Raw genomic sequence first — 18325 nt, forward strand, 5'->3', positions numbered from 1 at the left:
ATTACAGAGAAATTAAAAGATATACCTATATAAATAGAAAATGAAGTCAGGGGGCGCCTGGGTGGCTCAGTGGGTTAAAGCCTCTGCCTTCGGCTCAGGTCATGATCCCAGGGTCCTGGGATCGAGCCCCACATCGGGCACTCTGCTCAGTGGGGAGCCTGCTTCCTCCTTCTCTCTCTCTGCCTGCCTCTCAGCCTACTTGTAATTTCTGCCTGTCAAATAAATAAATAAATAATAAAATCTTTAAAAAAAAAAAAGAAAAGAAAATGAAGTCGGCCTGGGGACACCTGGGTGGCTTAGTCTATTAAGCAGCTGACTCTTGGTTTCAGCTCAGGTCATGATCTCAGGGACCAAACTCTGCGTTCAGTGGGGAGTCCCTTGAGGATGAGTGCCCGCCCTCCCTCCCTCCCTCTCTCCCTCCCTCCTTCTTCCCTCTCACCCAATTGCATGCTCTCTTTCTCAAATAAATAAATAAATCTTTAAAAGAAGATTCTTGCCTGTCATTTTTGTCTTACTGGAAGCACCTGGGTGGCTCAGTCAGTTAAGCAAGCAGCTAACTTTTGCTTTCAGCTTGGGTAATGGTCTCAGGGTCCTGAGATCAAGCTCCTCAGAAGTCTGCTTGAGATACTCTGCCTCATCCTCCTATCACTTACTCACATTCTGATTCTTAAACTTCTTTTTAGGATAGTGATGCACAAGCATATATGTAATATAAACATGGGCTTATATTTCATGCTGCTTTTTTATAGCCTGCTTTTTCCACTTAGTATTAGAAATATTTTTTGGGATGTGTCCAGATCTACAGTATTGTTTCTCAATAGTGTGGCTTTCTACTTTGGGAAGTTTAAGGTTTAAGACAGACAATAATAGACATCTTCATTTTTTTCTACATTTAAAGTTCATGGATTATATAACATTAGCTGAATTTAAAAACAGGTTAACTCTTCAATATCACAGATCTGTGCATTACCTAGGGCTCAGCATTAATTAAGATTTCTGGGCCAAAGTTGGACACCTAGTCAAAGCAAGTAGCCAACTCATTTTTACTTTTTACTGCAAACCCCTAACTTAAGAGAACTTTCCCACTTCACTATGGTTAGCCACCTAGGCTACCCCTAAAAGTTACACCAAAAAGAAATTATTGTATATTTGTAATATTAGAAAATAACAGTATAATGGGGTGCCTGGATGGCTCAGTTGTTAAGGGTCTGCCTTGAACTCTAGTCCTGATGCCAGGATCCTGCCCTGCCTCGGGCTCTCTGCTCAGTCTCGGGCTCCCTCTCCCAGCCTCCTTGCTTGTATTCCCTCTCTCGTTCTCTGTCAAATAAATAAATAAAATCTTAAAAGAAAGAATCAAAGAAAGAAAGAACAGTATAATAAACTAAGACAAAACCCATGAAATCAAATTAGTTTAGTTCTCTTTAATAGCGAGGCTTACTTGGGGGGGATAAGGAGGTAGATGAGGATGTCCAGAAATGAGAAAGTAACTTCTATGGATATTTCAAAGCTTTAAGTGAAGTTAGTAGAACCAACTCTCTATTACATCAGTCACGATTTAAATTTATACTTCAAAGTTTCCTTTCCCTTCATACTGTTGTATTATTAGCACTTGTCACACTTATTAGCAAAGACTGAGGCTTTTTTAATCTCATAAACCAGAGAGGAAAGAAGGAAAGGGAAAAAGAAGAGATATTCTGGTAATGCTACTATGTAAGAGTTGGAAGTAGAGGAGGGAAAGGTAAGGGGCTTTTTTTTTATATTTTAAAGATTTTATTTATTTATTTGACAGAGAGAAAGAGAGGGAGAGAGACAGACAGACACATGCCGAGAGAGGGAACACAAACACACAGAGTGGGAGAGGGAGAAATAGGCCTCCTGCAGAGCAGGGAGCTCCATGCAGGGCTTGATCCCGGGACCCTGGGATCTGACTTGAGCAGAAAGCAGACACTTAAGGACTGAGCCACCCAAGCACCTGGTAAGGGACTTTTGAAGTATGTATTTAGAATTCATGATGCATTCGCACTTCAGCTAATCTCAGTTGTGAATGAGCAAAGAAGGGAAGAGAAAGTCAACTCCATGATTCTCCAGGAAGAAAAAGACAATTCAAGAGGCAGCACTGCCTTAAAGACCATATCAGAAACAAAGACAAAAAGATAGTACAGTTTTATGCCAAATTCACATGTTGATGTGATAAAAACATTTAGTAATTTATAAAAATGAAATCCTCACTTACTGACAATTTCCAGAATTCTAATTTTATCTAATACTAAAAATCTAACTCTAGCCCATCAATATCTTTACTGTTTTTCTGAATACATCACGTCACATGGAGTTAACTTCCTCCATGACATCTTAGGTAGCATTCTGAAAACTCTAATATACTAAACTGTATGTCTATTTCTTTCTTTTTGAGTAACTATTTCCCTAATTAGTTTAGGTGTGTGCTTTTAAATCATGAATTAAGGACAGAGGCTATTACTACTTTTAAAAATTTAACTTCCACCTCCAAAAGTTAGCATTAGATGAACTTCAAGGAATTTGATCTCCCCAGTTTTTGAGAAGCAGAGAAAAACATGCAACCAGGCAAAACCTTCCAGGAATACAATGTTATGCTTTCTGGACCTAGTTAGTGCCCTATATAGTCAAAGAGGCAGAAAAGCTTTTTTGTTTTTATTTTTTATTTTATTTTTTTTAGGAAGAGCATGGGCATGAGAGTAGGGGAGAGAGGGAGAGAGAAATCTTAAAGGCTTGATCTCTGAGATCATGACCTGAGCCAAAATCAGGAGTTGGACATTTGACTGACTGAGCCACCCAGGATCCCCTTGTTTGTTTTTAAATAACGAAAAAATAATTACTGAAGACAGCTTCTGGCATCTAAAATTTAATTTAATCAGCCTGACTTGCAAAGTTACTACTACACCAGCAGATCATGCCTTCTGTAATGCTTCATTTTTGCCTGTTTCTCACAGACTGAAAAACTGGCTAATGTCCATGTTTAGGCCAAGTCCTGTTCCCTTTCACATGCTAATTTATTTCTTGCTTGGACAAGCGTTTCCAAATATAAACCCATTTCACATTTTATAAAATAAAGAATTTGAGTAGTAGTAGAGCATGGGAAGTTGGGAAGCTTTATCCTTCAATGGCAGGTTCTGCTTGGCACAATTTCAAGTTATATTCTGGAATACCTGTGTATGTTCTGGTTTTCTTCAACAACCCAAAAATATGTTCATCAAATCAAGATCTAAATGGGTCATTTCAATTTATTAATATAAGACCTGTCTTGTTCCAGAATCTAAAAAAACGTACTGGTTAGGTTTTTTTAAAAGATTATTTATTTATTTATTTGACAGGCAGAGATCACGAGTAGGCCCAGAGGCAAGCAGAGGGGAGCGGGAGCAGGCTCCCCGGTGAGCAGAGAACCTAATGGGATGCCTGGCTCTATCCCAGGACCCTGAGATCATGACCTGAGCCCAAGGCAGAGGCTTAACCCACCGAGCCCACCCAGGCACCCCTGTACTGGTTAGATTAAAATTACAAACATACGTACTGTTAGGGTTGTGTCATTTATTACTTTGAATATACATGTGTATTTGAATATAGTAGGTGGTATTTCTACCAGAATCTTACTTCATTTCCAGGATTTTGAACCCAAATGGGGAGCATAAGTGGGTTACAATTCATTAAAAGATAAAGAAATCTTTTCTTTTTCTTGCAAAAGGCTGAGTTCACTGACAGAAATAATTAACATTATACTTACTTTCACATAAGCATAACTTAAGTTTTGAGGACCAGAGACAATGTAGTAATATGCTAACATTTCATTTCCAAGCTTTATTCTCGTTTTAAATGTTCTCAAACCATATTTTCCTTCATCCCTTTCTAGTAACTTCTTGTACACATGGTAACTCTTTTTTTTTTTTTTTAAGATTTTATTTATTTGACACAGAGAGAAATCACAACTAGGCAGACAGGCAGAGAGAGAGGGGGAAGCAACCTCCCTGCTGAACAGAGAGCCTCATGCTGGGACTTGATCCCAGGACCCTGAGATCAACACCTGAGCCAAGGCAGAGGCTTAACCCACTGAGCCACCCAGGTGCCCCACACATGGTAATTCTTTTTTTTTTAAAGATTTTATTTATTTATTTGACAGACAGAGATCACAAGGAGGCAGAGAGACAGGCAGAGAGAGAGGAGGAAGCAGGCTCCCTGCCGAGCAGAGAGCCCGACTCGGGGCTCGATCCCAGGACCCCGGGATCACGACCCGAGCCGAAGGCAGAGGCCTTAACCCACTGAGCCACCCAGGCGCCCCACACATGGTAATTCTTTAATAAACATCCCTTCAATGAATCTGAACTTCATTATTATGCTACCTTTGACCCTCACTATCTCAAAAAACTAAGTTGTTTTGTTTTCTTGTTTTATCAGTAACAGACAAACCACAGTAGAGTATTAAAGTTGAGTATTGTCTAGAATCAAATCATTACCCACCATTCTTCAATGTATATGTGAGAAGTTTTTTTGTTTTTGTCTTAAAATTTTATTTATTTATTCCCAGAGAGAGAGAGTGAGCACAGGCAGGCAGGCAGCACAGGCAGGCAGGGAGGCAGCAGAGGCAGAGGGAGAAGAAGGCTTCCCGCCGAGCAAGGAGCCTGATGTAGGACTTGATCCCAGGACACTGGGATCATGACCCAAGCCAAAGGCAGCCGCTTAACCAACTGAGCCACCCAGGCATCCCTATCTGAGAAGTTTTTAAAATTTAATTTTATTTAAAGTCAATTAATTAACATATAGGATATTATCAATTTTATAGGTAGAGTTCAGTAATTCATTAGTTTTATGTAACACCCAGCGCTCATTACATCACATGTCCTCCTTAATGCCCATCACCTTGTTACCCCATCCCACCTTCCCCTCCAACAACCCTCAGGTTCTTTCCTATGGTTACGAGTCTTCTGGGTGCCTGGGTGGGTGGGCTCAGTCCTTAATCTCCCTTCAGCTCAGGTCATGATCCCAGGGTCCAGGGATCAAGGCCTGCATAGGGCTCCCTGCTCAGCAGGGAGCCTGCTTCTCCCTCTCACACTCCCCTTGCTTATATTCCCTCTCTTGGTGTTATTTTTCCCTCCCTTCCTCTATGCTCTTCTGTTTTCTTAAATTCCACATGAATGAAATTATATGGTATTTGTTTTTCTCAGACTGACTTATTTCCCTTAGCATAACACCCTCTAGTTCCATCCATGTCACTGCAAGATATCTTTTTTTTTGATGGCTGAATAATTAATATTCCCTTTGTGTATACATATCGTATTTTCTTTAACCGTTCATCTGTACATGGACATCTGGGCTCTTTCCATAGTTTGGCTATTGCGAACATGGAAAACTTTTAGAAGATATTCATAGCTGCTAAAGATGTAGCAAAAATAAGTCCGCATTATTACCTCAAAATATACTAGGTTCAACTTAAATATGGGATGCCTGGCTGGCTCAGTCGGTTAAGCATCTGCCTTCAGTTCAGGCTGCGATCCCAGTCCTGGAATTGAGTCCCACATTGGGCTCCTTGCTCTCCCTCTGCCTGCCACTCCCCTGCCTGTCTCTCTCTCTGACAAATATATAAAATCTTTAAAAAACAAAAACAACCAGGGCGCCTAGATGGCTCAGCTGGTTGGGCAACTGCCTTTCATTCAGGTCATGATCCTGGAGTTCCAGGATCGAGTCCCACACTGCACTCCCTGCTCAGCAGGAATTTTGCTTCTCCCTCCAACCTTCCCCCTCATGCATGCTCTCTTTCTCTCAAATAAATAAATAAATCTTTTAAAAAACAAAAAACCAAAAACTTAAATAGCTGCCTTAATTGCTGACAAGACTATATTGTCTTTTAAAATAATTATCAGTTCCTTTATTAGAAATATTCAATTTTCAAAGGAGTGTTTTTATTTTCCTGGGAACTGTAGTTACTGTTAAACCATCTGTTTTCCCTCTACTAACTTCTCAAGTAGTATTCTAGATGGCAGCAAATACAAACATTATTACACAGTCACAATAGAAAGGACGTGTCTTGGGCACCTTAGTGGCTCAGCTGATTAAGTGTCTGCCTTCAGCTCAGGTTATGATACCAGATGCTGGGATCAAGTCCCACATCAGGCTCCCTGCAGGAAGCCTGCTCCTCCCTCTCCCTCTGTCCCTCCCCTCCATTCAGCTTGCGCTCTCTCACACACTCCCTCTCTCTCAAAATAAATAAATAAAATCTTTAAAAAAAAAAAAAAAAAGAAGAAAGAAAAAGAGAAGATGTGTCTTTCTTTCTTTCATTTTTATTTAAGTAATCTCTACACCCAACATGGGGCTCAAATTCACCCATGACTCATATACTCTTCTCAATGAGCCAGTCAGGCAACCCAAGGATATGTATTTCTAATCTCCAGAGCAGGTACTTCAAACCTGAATTCCACTAACCCCGTTAAGGATTTGTGCAGCTGAGCAAAATAAAAGCCTGCATCTAATAGAGTGAACTGATAAAGATAACATTGGAAGCAATGTTAAGTATTTTGCTGATTATATCCAAAAGAGGGTAACAAAGTCCTCCAAGTCAATAAAGACACCATCTGGGGCGCCTGGGTGGCTCAGTGGGTTAAGCCACTGCCTTTCGCTCAGGTCATGATCTCAGGGTCCTGGGATTGAGCCCCGCATTAGGCTCTCTGCTCAGCAGGGAGCCTGCTTCCTCCTCTCTCTCTGCCTGCCTCTCTGCCTGTCAAAAAATAAATAAAATCTTTAAAAAAAATAAAAAATAAAGACACCATCTATTTCATTTAACTTATGGCATTTAAGAGAATTTGGGGGGAACATGGTTAGCTCAGTCAGTGGAGTGTACAACTCTCGATCTTGAACTTGTGGGTTCAAGTCTAGAGCTTACTTTTGAAAGTTTTTAAAAATAAAAAAAAACCACAGAATTTTGGAAACCATAATTTTAAGTTATAAAAACATATACTTCCTGAATACAAAGGAAAACTATTCTGCCAAAATTTGTAGAAATCATCTTACTAACCCTTAAAATACACAAACATTTTGTTCCCTATCATTTGTGTGGTCAAAATTTATGATTTAGTACACAACAGTCAATGGCCAAACAATTTACATAAACCTGTGATATCATGATTTATATGCTATATTCCATCACAGCTTCTGACTAACCATTCCTATATCAGAAAAGACATATAAGAGTTAGGAGGAGTTAGGAGCAGAGGTTCTTAGCCTCTTTGGTGCCACAGATTCCTTTGACAATTTGGTAAAACCTGTCATTATTCTTGTCAGAATGATGTTTTTAAATGCATAAAATACAAACATACAATTGTCAAAATATATTTTTAATTGACATGTGCTCTTAAAAATAACAAGTTAGATAAGATCTAGTAGTTGGTCTAATAATCACAGTAACTTTAAAGTAATGATGAGTTTAAACAATTTCAAGTTGGTTGCAACCACTGTATCATATGAAAATGATGACAAAGTCACAGGTGCTGCAAAACTACTCATTGCTTGTTGCCTACATTCATAGTTGGAATAACTAGATTTTATGTAGAAGTTAATGAGAAGATGTAACTTTTTTTCTTCAGCAAGTTCTGAGACCCCTGAATTCCATTGATCATGGAAGACCAATCTGCAGATCCCAGGTTAAAAACCGCTGATAGGGGAAGAGAAGAGAGAGTTAATAAAGTAAAACCTCTGAGTCTCAAAACTATATAAGGCAACTCTGAAAAGCCCTGTTAGAAGTACAGTTATCATGATGAACACTGAGTAATGTACAGAATTGTTCAATCACTATATTGTATATCTGAAACTCATAACACTGTTAAATGTATTAGATTTAAAATAAAAACTTAAAAAAAAGAAAGCCCTGTTGCTATCCAACACAGTTTAACACACTAGAGCAGTATTATCAAGCTTTCATTCACTCAATAATTTTGGTGATTTACACAGTAAGAGCAAAATCAAAGGGAAGAAATATTTTTCAACAAATGATCAAATATGTAGCTTACAATGCTTGTACATTTTGAGAAACTTCTCCTTGATATGAAGGCTAAGTCACTGTAATCACATCAGATTAGATTTAACAATACTATCAGCTGTGATTAGTACCAAAGTAGTAGTACGGACAACCAATAGAGCTGGACCCTGCTTCTTCTGCCTAAGTCCTCAGTTATACTCCTCAACAGCTTAGCCCCTGAGCCAGTCTCCCTTTTGGTAGATGTGAACTCCTGCTGTCACTGTGTGTACTGTGACCCCAGAAGAGAAAGCATCATTTCCTTAAGATCAGCATTGCTAGGGGGCACCTGGGTGGCTCAGGGGGTTAAAGTCTCTGCCTTCGGCTCAGGTCATGATCTCAGGGTCCTGGGATGGAGCCCCTCGAGCCCCGCAAGCCCCACATAGCATCGGGCTCTCTGCTCAACAGGGAGCTTGCTCCCGCCCCCCCACACACCCAGTCAAATAAATAAGTAAAATCTTGAAGAAGAAAAAAAAAAAAGATCATCATTGCTGTTTCATTACTTCCTTATAGGAAACACAAGGGCTCAAACATCTCAACTATACTAAACTTGGCATATAGATCATTATAAAATGGATCCTATGACCGGGCAAAGAGAAAAAAAAAAATTACAGGGAAAAAAGCATGGAGAAAAATTTCAGTTTGTCAGTGCAAGTTAAAGGAAGAATAACATACAACTCGGGTAACTTGGCAGTCATATACTGAAGACTTTATCCAGACAAGTATTAAATTTGGTAGGCATTAGAAAACCATGAGAAAATTTTGATTAGAGAAATGACATGATCAGAACTGGTAGGACATCAGTTATGGTCGAATAATCTTCAACAAAGCAGGAAAAAATATACAGTGGAAAAAAGACAGACTCTTTAATAAATGGTGCTGGGAAAATTGGACAGCTATGTATGGAAGAATGAAACTCAACCATTCTCTTACACCATACACAAATATACACTCAAAATGGATAAAGGACCTCAACATGAGGCAGGAATCTATCAAAATCCTAGAGATCATAGGCAGTAACCTCTTCAACATCGGCCACAGCAACTTTTTTCAAGACACATCTCCAAAGGCAAAGGAAACAAAAGCAAAAATGAACTTTTGGGACTTCATCAAGATCAAAAGTTTCTGCACAGCAAAGGAAACAGCCAACAAAACAAAGAGGCAACCCACAGAATGGAAGAAGATATTTACAAATGACACTACAGACAAATGGGCTGATATCCAGAATATATAAAGAACTCCTCAAACTCAGCCCTCAAAATACAGATAATCACATCAAAAAATGGGCAGAAGACATGAGCAGACACTTCTCCAAGGAAGACATACAAATGGCTAACAGACACATGAAAAAATGTTCATCATCATTAGCCATCAGGGAGATTCAAATCAAAACCACATTGAGATACCACCTTACACCACTTAGAATGGCCAAAATTAACAAGACAGTAAAAACGAGTGTTGGAGAGGATGTGGAGAAAGGGGAACCCTCTTATACTGTTGGTGGGAATGCAAGTTGGTGCAGCCATTTCGGAAAACAGTGTGGAGATTCCTTAAGAAACTAAAAATAGAGCTTCCCTATGACCCTGTGATTGCACTACTGAGTATTTACCCCAAAGATACAGATGTAGTGAAAAGAAGGGCTATCTGTACCCCAATGTTCATAGCAGCAATGGCCATAGTTGCCAAACCATGGACAAAACCAAGATGCCCTTCAACAGACGAATGGATAAAGATGTGGTCCATATATACTATGGAGTATTATGCCTCCATCAAAAAGGATGAATACTCAGGGCGCCTGGGTGGCTCAGTGGGTTAAAGCTTCTGCCTTCAGCTCAGGTCATGATCTCAGGGCCCTGGGATCAAGCCCCGTATCAGGCTCTCTGCTCAGCAGGGAGCCTGCTTCCCTTCCTCTATCTCCACCTGCCTTTCTGCCTACTTGTGATCTCTGTCTGTCAAATAAATAAATAAAATCTTAAAAAAAAAAGAGAGAGAGAAGTGAGCTGGGGGAAACTGGAGGGGGAGACAAACCATGAGAGACTGTGGACTCTGAGAAACAAATTAAGGGTTTTGGAGGGGAGAAGGGTGGGCATGGGTGAGGCTGGTGGTGGGTATTAAGGAGAGCACGTACTGCATAGAGTACTGAATTTTGGAACACACACACAAAAAAATTAAATTAAATTTTAAAAAAGGAACTGGTAGAACACCATAGAACAGACTGGAGAAGGGGAACGGCAATGATCGGAGGTACAAGGCCACAGCAAAAATCATAGCAGCAGCCAAAACTAGGGAGTAATGATAAAATGAAAAGTGGGGTTGGTGGAGGGAGAGAATGGACACAAGAGATAAGAAGAGAAACTCTGGCACACAGTTGCATTTGGGAGGGCAGGGGGCCCACTACGGAAGTGTTAAGATGACTCAGAGGTTTTAAGCCTAACTACCTGAAATAATGTAGTCAGAAGAAAAGACTAGGTTTGGGGGATGAAGGGAAGTTGAGAACAGGCAGAAACAATGAACCTCAGGTAACATTTTAAGTATGAAATGCCCAAGAGATAACTACAAAAGCAGATCACAGATAAGAGTAATCAATCTCTGTATTTAAGGAATTTTAAATCTATATTCAAGTTACAGCTTGAGATTTAGATTTGGTAGTGATTCTACCAGAAATTCCACAAAAGCTATGGGAACAAATAAACTGAAAGAGCAGAGAAGACCAAAAGAGACCTTATCAATGTAAGAATAGAAATTCTAAATATTCCAAATAACTAAAAACCATTTGAAATGCTCATATCGAGTGCTAAAAACATTTTAACAAAATACCGGCTTTTAAAGAGGCTATATCTTGATACATTTAAATACATTTCTCCAGGGGCACTTGGGTGGCTCAGCAGGGTTAAGAATCTGCCTTAGGCTCAGGTCAGGATCCCTGGGATGGAGTACCACATCCCCACGTCAGGCTCATGGCTCCGTGGGAAGCCTGCTACCCGCCCCCCCGCCTGTCACTCACTCAACTTGTGTGCTCTGTCAAATAAGTAAATAAAATCTTTAAAAATACATACATACAGGCCTCCAAAAAAGATAGTGTCTCAATACATATGATATTCTATTAAAACACACAAACTTTGGGGCACCTGGGTGGCTCAGTCATTAACCATCTGCCTTCAGCTCAGGTCATGATCCCAGGGTCCTGGGATGGAGTCCTGCACTGGGTACCCTGGGTTCCCTGCTAGGCAGGGAGCCTCCTTCTCCCCCTTCCCCTCCCCCTGCTTGAGTTCCCTTCTCTCTCAGTCTCTCTCTCTCTCTGTCAAAAAAACAAAAACAAAAACAAAACACACACAAACTTTAACTTGCCTTTACTATTCAAAAACCACTTAGAGGAAGGTAGTTAAAAGGTAACAAACTTCCAATTATAAGTACTAGATATGTTAAGGTAAAACATGATGACTATAGTTAACACTATTATATTATATATAGGAAGGTTAAGAGAGTAAATTCTGAGTTCTCTTTGAAAGGAAAAACTTTTTTTTGCTCTTTTTATCTGATGAGCTGATGGATGATAACTAAACTTATTTGTGGCAATCATTTCATAATATATGTTAGTCAAGCCATCATGCTATGTATCTTAAACTTACACAGTAACGTCAATTATATCTCAAAATAAAACTGGGGGAAAAAACCCTATTTTCTATAGAGGTATTCTAGTTAATCAATTAGGAAGGAATGTTAGAGAGGGGTGCTTGGTCGGCTCAGTCAGTTAAGCGCCTGCCTTCCCTGCCTTCGGCTCTGATCCTGATACTAGAGTCCTGGAATCAACCCCCATCAGGCTCCCTGCTCTGCGGGAAGCCTGCCTCTCCTTCTCCCCCTGCTTGTGTTCCCTCTCTCTGTGTCAAATAAATAAAATCTTAAAATAAATAAATAAATAAAAAGATTTTATTTATCTGAGAGAGAGAAAACAAGCAGGAGGAGCAGCAGGCAGAATGAGAAACAGGCTCTCCACTGAGCAGGGAGCCACATGTGGAACTTAATCCCATGACCCTGGGATCACAACCTGAGTCAAAGGCAGATGTTTAACCGACTGAGCCACCTAGGCATCCCTAAATAAATAAAACCTAAAAAAAAAAAAGAGGAATATGAAAGAAAGGCCATTTGCAAGCCACTAGTGAAGAAATGGAGCCACACCATTAATTTAGCTGAGTCAGTGATAACCAAAGCCCTCCTGATGGAAATATACATCATCACCTATGAATTATATTTGTTCTCTCCTCCACACTGTTCCTACTCTCAGAAATCAAACCTGAACTGATCTAAGCATGCTTAAAGTTTTCAAACTAGCTACTAATTTATAGGAAATACAGGGAAGCCAGGGATATGCTGAACTAAAACATGTTAAAACTATTCCAGAGGGACATATTCAACAAAATCCAAAATGAGGGAAACCAGGAAAAATAAGCCAGTTTTTTCAGCAAATCAATTAAGAGAAATGACAAAGGGGGAAACTGCAGATTAAAAGATACAGCAACCAAATGTAATGTGTGACTGTGTTTGGATTCCAAATCAAACAAACCAATTACTTAAAAGCAACCTGGAGTGGAGTGGTGCCTGGGTGGCACAGTTGCTTCAACACCCAACTCTTTCTTGGTTTTGGCTCAGGTCACCATATCAGGGTAGTAAGACGGAGTCCGAGTCAGGCTCCATTGTCCATGCTCAGTCAGCATGGAGTCTGCCTGACTTCTCTCTCTGCCCCTCTCTACATAGTTTCTCTCTCTCTCTCAAATAAACATTTAGATCTTAAAAAATTAAAAAACAAACAAACAAACAAAAAACCCTAGGGGTACAATGCCTGGCTGGCTCAGTCAATAAAGCATGTGACTCTTGGTCTTGGGGTCTTGAGCTCAAGCCCTGTGTTGGGTATAGAGCTTACTTAAAAAAACACAAACACAAAAACAAAAAACAAAAAAAGCCAACTGAGGAAAATTTGAATACTTCCTGGTTATTTGGTTATGTTCGTTTTTACAGATGAGACAACAGCATGTGGTTAGGATTTCCTGGAATCCATCTTTTAGAGATATACTTAAATATTCATAGACAAATTAATTATACACATATGATTTGCTTCCGAATAACCCAGCAGGTGTAGGGGAGTAGAAAAGGGATAGATAAAACACTGGCTCTCAACTGCGTTTGAAATTTTTTGATAGAAGTTTGTTTAGAGGGGAATAAATAAGAAAAAAAAATCACTATCAATAACACCAACAGAACTACAAAGAGGACAGGAATGGATTTGTTTTATTTCCAAGACTGACAACCTGAGCAGCCCTGGGCTAATCATACAATGTCTTAATTGCCCTCACTGGTTAAATGGAAACAAATACTATCCAGTAAACCCACAAAATCGTATTTGGTCAAGCTAGAAAGCTTGGAGATACTTTTAACTCTGGCTGCCCTAGTTTCCCACATCTGTGTGTTCCCCCCTCTCATGTCCTCCCACTACTGTCCATCACTGTGGTCTCACACACTCCCAAAAGCCTCCCTCAGCCTGTTTCCCACATTGTATACAGAGTGAAGTTCCTAAAAAGCAAAATATGATCCTCAACTCCACTTCAAACCCTTAAACTGCTTTTGATTAGCTACAAGGCAAGAGTGCTTCCTTAAATTTTTAAGGTAGTCCCTTCCTTAATTCTTTAAAATGACTTATAAGGCTTTCCATTATCTGATATTATCTATCTCTCCAACTTCCATCTCTCCCAAATTTCCCTTCTCCCTCTTATGCTTTAGCTTTGCTAAATTCTTGCAGTTTTTCCAACGTACCCTGTACTCTGGAGCTTCAGCATTCATTGCTGGAATGCTTTTTCCACCATCACTTCCTGGCTTAGTTAGCTCCTAACCGTCAAGTCTAGAAAGTTAAGTAGCATTTCCTCACAGAAGCCTACCCAGATTGCTTCTATACTGGGTTGGGTGTTTTCGCATAAGTATAGAATACACCATTTCGTTCCCCAGGAATCTGTACTTTCTCTATCATAACACTCAGTATTTCTTTATAAAGAGTAGTTGTAGTAACCACTGTTACCAGTCTATCTGCTCTTCAGTTAAACCACAAACTCCAGGAGGAACAGGGCCAGAACCTGTTTATTGCTGAAACCTAAGTCTCTCATAGTGCCTAGCAGCTAATAACAAATTGCTGAATACATAAATACCCACAACTCTCTGGTCTGTTTTTCTCACATCCAAGTTCCATCTTCATCTACTCAAAAACAGACTGACCATATAGGCATTTACAAGGACCTAAATCCTACATAGGGATGCATTATAAAGTGGACTGAAAATACAATGGGAATGAAGGACATAAATTGGGCAAAAGCTACTCCAATATCTATTTTTAGTATAAAATAATTTACATCCATATTAACAATTTTAAAGAAAGCTCAAGAGTGCCGATCTGATTAACAGGAGTCAAAAGACATTAATTCCCACACAAACAAGTTTTCATCTAAGATGTTAAGTCAGTTAACTTCTCCAATTTCAATTTCCTAATCTGTAAAATAAGGGAATCTGACTAGCGAGTCATTAAGATCTTTTCCAGGATTAATGTTATTTATATGCATTAATATTTAGAAGACAAAAAGACATGTAAAACTATTCGAACACTATCAAATGGTTTCATCCTATGACCTTTTTATCCTTTTTAAAAAATCTGTTTAGGGATGTTATAGCCTATTATGTTAAGCTTACAACCAAACCTTTAAATCTATTCAGCTATAAAAATCTCACAAAATCTCTCCAGACCATTAACTTACATATTTAATAAGAGTCACTGCAATACGATTAAAAAACAGCATTTATCTAAACCCTAAATTACTCAAGTATGTTAAATTCTGAAATAAAACTTACCCATTACCTGTATTAAAGCCTAGATATCTTGAATTCCTGATATTTCCTATGCCAATTTTAAGGCAAAGTTGTACTTCACAGCATAAGACTTGGACTTATGGGCACTACTTAACGCCATACTAAAAAGCTGAAGATACGCAGTCTCTAATTTACTCACAGTTCTGGTAAAAGACACTGACATTGTTTATTAATGCCTAATTCCTAGTCATACTCTTCCAAACTTGCACACAATACTGAGTTCACCCTATCACGACATTCCACTAGTTACTACGCCCACATTTGTTTTATCAGGGCACTGATACGAGTGCATTTTATTTCGAAACCGGAATAACTTTTAGGAAATAATAAAAAACATTTCAAAACTAGCTATGGTAAAGAGTAGCTCTGTAAACATTCTACTGTTATCAGTAGGCGTCTAGCTCGTAAGCAAACGGTGCAAACCGGCTCAAGCAGAAATCCGTTTGTTTCTTGGTTGAAAATAATTACAAAGTGGTTTCGGCTAGTGCTCGTCACACCAAATAAGTCGTGACAAAGAAATGAAATGCTAAAATGCACGTGGAAGAAAAGGATGTACTTGGAACAAAACGCGTGCATCTGACCAAGTGTAACGCTATCCTTCAGATTCCTCCCAACAGGGCCGCCTTCAAGACCAGGAGCGCGAGGGCGCTCCAGTCGAGGTTCTGCAGCCACAGGTTGAATGACAAAGAGTCAGCACCAGTCCCCGCGTCGGCCAGCTGCACTATTCCCTCCGCAAAGTCCACTCGAACCCTGCAGTCACGTCTTGGCTGCGGGGACTGCGGCTCCCCAAACCACCTTCGCAAGTCACCAGGTGGGGCAAGGATTGGCTAGCCGAGGTCGGGGCGGGCATGCCACGAGTCCAAAATAACTCCCGCCCCGCGTCCCTTCCCTCCGAGCAGAACGCGGCCAGGAGAGCGGGGAGGCACCACGTGAGCCAGCCCCACGTCGTCCCTTTTCCAAATCAAAAGCATCTCTTGAGGAGACTCCTGAACGCTAGGGGAAAAGCTACTTCCCCAAGGTCACCGGCATCCAAACCCAACTCCCCGGCCAGGCCGGTGGCCCGCACCTGACTACGGGGCCGCAGCCCCTCCGGGCGAGGGAAGGCGCTGTCCCCATCGCCTCAAGGTCTCCTTCCCCAACGCCGCGTTCCGGTGCTACGCGGCTGCTCGCGGCCACGATGCCCCTGCCGGGCCGCCTCCTTCCCCCGAGACTCAGGTCTGCGACCCAGTCCCGAGGCCCCCTCCCACCCGCCAGGGCGGCAGAGGCACCGCGGGGTCCGCGCCCAGCGCCGCCGCGGGCCGTTACCCAACTAACCGTTATGCGCGGTTCGCGCCGCCAAGCGTGTACGTGACACGGCTGGAGTCCCGCAGGGCCCAGGGTCCAGGTCGCGTCCTTCGCCAGCTACCTCGTTCGCTCGCTCGGGCACCCACGCGGCCGGCAGGTCACGTCGCAGCTCGCCAGCACTTTGTCGGGCCGGGCCCGCTGGGCTGCCTTATAATCCGCCGGGGCCCGAGCATGCGCACAGGGGGCGGAGTCGGCCCTCCCGGCCGCCGCCCCCTCCCCCCCACATACATACGCCCGAACAGCGACTCGCGCCTCCACACGCTCTCAGGCGCGCGCGCCCGCCCGCCTTGTGGCGCGCGCCGGCGCCCCCTCCCCGCCACGTGACCGGCGGCCCGGCAGGACCCGCGCCTCGCGCCCCCACCTCTGCGGCGTCCAACAGGGCTGCTGCTCTCCTCTGCGGACCTTGGCCCTCGGGTCTTCAGTCCAAGGAGTTTGCGGTGACCTACACGCGTGCGGGACTTCGGTGTCGGCCTCCCCCTCAGTCTCTGGCAGAGAAAAGGGAAAAGCCGCCAAGGACGGATGGGGCGTACCCCTGGGGGCCTGACTCAGGTGTGGGGGGCGACCGGCGCGGGGAGGAGCGGGGAAGCGACTGGAAGTGGAGGGACTGGGCAAAGTGTGAATGGACGCGTGGCCACCTCGGGCCCGGGAAGAGGCCGAAGGGGCGGGCGGAGAGAGCGCGGGCTGCGGCCTCAGCAGAGTTCGGTGAACTCAGGGAAGTCACTCAAACCCTCAGGGCCTGTTTCCTGTTCTCTAAAAAGGCAACCGTAGTAGAACCGACCTCCTGGGCACTTTTGGTGGTTTTGGGGAGAGAACTGATGCAACTTTCTTAATACAGAGCGTCCCCTGCGGCATTTGATGAAGGCTGGGCGTTAAACGCCGAAGTCGGGAAAGCAGAGCAGGTCACAGTGTGGTGAGACGGGTCCCCGGGGAGGTGCGTATGTTGGAAACACGGAGAAATGAGAATGCAGAGGCCAAGTTTTTGTGGACACAGAATGTTGGGGACAGGATATAAATACAGCTAGCAGTTTTGAGGAACTGATTATGTACTTAGCAGTTCACCTGAATTATCATCACAGCCTTTTAAGGTAGGTAACTATTCTTAACATTTCACAAATAAATAAGGGGCTGGAGGTTCAGAGAGGTTAAGTAACTTTGCAGAGGTCACAAAGAAAGTGAGCAACATCCAAAGTCAGACTCCAGAACCTGATTTTGTTCTCACAGCCATTGTAGGTTCTTGAGCAAGACCAGACACTGGAGTGGATCAGTTTAGGTGATCAGGTTGAATAATCATGAGGTGTCTCTTATGTTGGCTTTTGGGAAATACCAAAAATGTATGGAGGCTCCTGCCTTCAAGGAGTTTACAAGTTCGTTGGAGGGATGGAGTGAGGCAGAAGAAATCAACCAACATTTGAGGACCACTGGCTGTTGGCCCCAACCCTGCACCCTCTGCCCTTAATTCTCACTGCCCTGTGAGGTTGGCCTTAAGGTTTTGTGTTGCAAAGGAAGAACTGTGATTGAGGAGTGGGGATTGAGGGATCAGGTTCTGAGATGTAAATGTGCTTTCCCTTCACCCACTGTGCCTGGGTTCACACAAAAGAAAGTTTTCCGTAATAGTTCAACACCTCAGAAGGCTGTCCAGAATCGATCGCCAGGCAGTGCATATGAGTAGTAACTGCTTTTCACCTTTAATAAATGCAGAGGATTCCAGCAGGGCTTTAGGATTGCTAGGGTGGTAGCAGCATTCATGGTAGATGATAGGAGAACGGATTTGGGGAGGCAAAGTGGCACTGGTTCAGACATGGGCCTCTGAGGCCCAGAACTGTAAAATGTAGTAGGAAGTGGTAGAATAAGTTGATTCCCAGGAAACCCGAAAAAAAGGCTTATATAGGAACAAAGTACCGTAGATTTATAATATCAACCCATGTCTCAGTTCCAGTTTTGATACTTTGCACTTACAAGCTCTTTATCCTTAGGCAAATTATTTTGCTCTCCAAGCCTCATTCTGTGCTCTGTAAAACAAGGATAATACCTACCTCATAGGGTTTT

The 18325-nt window shown here is 42.2% G+C and overlaps 1 protein-coding gene and 1 long non-coding RNA gene across 2 annotated transcripts in view; one reads left to right on the forward strand and one right to left on the reverse strand.

Annotated features, from left to right (window-relative positions):
- The window catches only part of LOC122900339 (monocarboxylate transporter 1), a 49288-nt gene extending 32877 nt beyond the window's left edge, over window positions 1-16411 (reverse strand). The window contains exon 1 of the mRNA XM_044238935.1: window positions 16250-16411. The gene's annotated coding sequence lies outside the window, so the exon portion shown is untranslated. The remainder of the gene's footprint in view (window positions 1-16249) is intronic.
- Window positions 16412-16609: 198 nt separating this feature from the next.
- On the forward strand, window positions 16610-17210 carry LOC122900340. Its single transcript, XR_006383213.1, has 2 exons — window positions 16610-16828; window positions 17115-17210. It is a non-coding gene; the product is annotated as an uncharacterized LOC122900340 (long non-coding RNA).
- Window positions 17211-18325: the final 1115 nt, after the last annotated feature.

This window comes from Neovison vison, chromosome 2 (assembly GCF_020171115.1).
Source record: "Neovison vison isolate M4711 chromosome 2, ASM_NN_V1, whole genome shotgun sequence".
Taxonomy (NCBI): domain Eukaryota; kingdom Metazoa; phylum Chordata; class Mammalia; order Carnivora; family Mustelidae; genus Neogale; species Neogale vison.